Source organism: Cyprinus carpio, unplaced genomic scaffold (assembly GCF_018340385.1).
Source record: "Cyprinus carpio isolate SPL01 unplaced genomic scaffold, ASM1834038v1 S000000437, whole genome shotgun sequence".
Taxonomy (NCBI): domain Eukaryota; kingdom Metazoa; phylum Chordata; class Actinopteri; order Cypriniformes; family Cyprinidae; genus Cyprinus; species Cyprinus carpio.
The window spans coordinates 10,947-12,955 of NW_024873180.1; the positions used below are offsets into that span (position 1 = coordinate 10,947).

General features: G+C 38.9%; 1 non-coding gene across 1 annotated transcript; it reads right to left on the reverse strand.

Moving 5' to 3' along the window:
* Positions 1-1,338: 1,338 nt before the first annotated feature.
* LOC122142977 lies at positions 1,339-1,477 on the reverse strand. Its single transcript, XR_006158880.1, has one exon. It is a non-coding gene; the product is annotated as a small nucleolar RNA SNORA17 (small nucleolar RNA).
* Between the last annotated feature and the right edge of the window lie 532 nt (positions 1,478-2,009).

Genomic DNA, 2,009 nt, shown 5'->3' on the forward strand with positions numbered 1-2,009 from the left:
TGTTGTGACCCTCTTGTTTAATGGCTAAAGCTTAAATACTTTGTTTTTGCCTTTCCAAAGATGGACCACAACTAGAACTCATGTTTATATCACGTTTTAATGGTTTTGTTTATGTTGATATGGGGTCACTCCGGCCCGGACAGTGCCACACAATCTGTAAAGGGCTGTAACCACGGTCCACATGCTTAATGCATTCAGCCACTAACCACCGCAACCTGATAGCCTGGCCAAGCACAGCACATCCCGCTTTTCAGAACGATGAGCTTTTGTTAAAAATCGACGTTTCAGAAGACGGAGCATAGAGGAGAAACAACAATGTACAGTATATGTGGAAAATAATGTTTTTAGCAGCCATCATATGACCCCTTTAAAAAAATTAAGCATCTTTAAAGGCCACCTTTATTGACCCTTCACTTGACATTTCAGCCTTGGACCATTTTTTAGGAGAAAAGGGGAGAGAGTCAAAGTATTATTATATTAATTTAAAACAATCAGGCTATTATTAAACGGTATATATTAATTACTTAACTCATTAAAGTATCCCTGACACTTGGTAAAAAAGATCAATCGGTTAAATATCTTGACTGGCAACATGCTGTTTTCATAGTCAGTTTTAAAGTTATGTATTTGCTAATGTTGTGAATGTTTACCTTAGAGTGCCGTCCTACTACACTGAAATTAATACGGGAGCGGCTGGAAACTAGCGATCTCTCCTGGTTGGAGGTAGTATTAACATCATAAACTGAAAGCAATCTTTACATGACTTACATTTAAAATATTTAAAATTGATCATCCGAGTGTAAAACGATCCAGCCTGTATACGGCAGTTACAGGTGTGGTCATTGTGAAAAAAAAAAAACATGACAGAAACATTACTTGTTAACAGACCTGTTTGACAAAGTAAAAAACGGTCGGTTTTTACATGAAATGAGTAAATTTAACCAAATTACGTAACTGACATTTCATGAAGACTCATGATTCAAGTGAACATACCAAACTTTGGCTGGAAAATAGAAGATCCGATGTCCCCTTTACAATCCAAAGTCAAGCACAGTGATTTTTAGGGTAGAACAATATCCGCAGTTTATCACTGCAGACATTAAGTAAAATCAAAGGATTCCAGGAGCTCTCAGCAGTTGATAAGTAGAAACTTGAATGATGCTACGAAACACCACCAAAAACCTGAATTTAAGCGCTTTGCCACCACACGAAGGAGCGATGACGTCACTGAGGCTGACATTTTCTGTTTGGATGCAGCTGTAAAAAGAGGCCTAAAACGGCACACAAACATGTTGCGGACTATATGAAGACATTCAAACACTATATTTGGTTTGCAATACAGTAGGACTATAAAATGACACTGAGCACCCATTATTAAAGGGTACTAGTGTAGACTTAGTCCGTTCTCACTCTCTATGCAACCTTATGACACAGAAGAGACAGGATCAGTCACAATGCAGCCGCCTCAAGGGGCAAAAGAACAATCACACCTGAGCTCATAGACTTCTATGGTTTTGAGATTTTGTACAAAACTCTCATTTACCTTGGCGATTGGGGGGTTGTTTCTTTAGTTGCCTGCTTCGCCTTCTTGGCCCTCCGTGCAGCTCTGAAAGACAGTTCAACAATACGTGAGAAAGGAAATGTTTCAGTTTTTGTGGCACATGTGTAACCAGTTACAACCCCTAGTAAGGATGAAATTATGAATGGGGATACTCCGATAACCATACTTATCGTGATATAATTTCCACAATAAAAGGATATGAAGAGTTTGATAAATGTTCGATATAATGTTACACGGCAAAAGCTGAACGAGAACAGCCATGAGTTTCGTTCATTTGTGGTTGCGAGGCTCACTACAGAATTTGTTTTAATCGGTCACACGAGCATTAAGCACGCGCTGTGAGAATCCGTGTGAAGTGCTTGAAAATTCAGCAATGAACCACAAATGACAAATGATTAAAACGAGTTTAAAGCACAACAGGAGAAACACTGTGTGCAACGAGACAGCT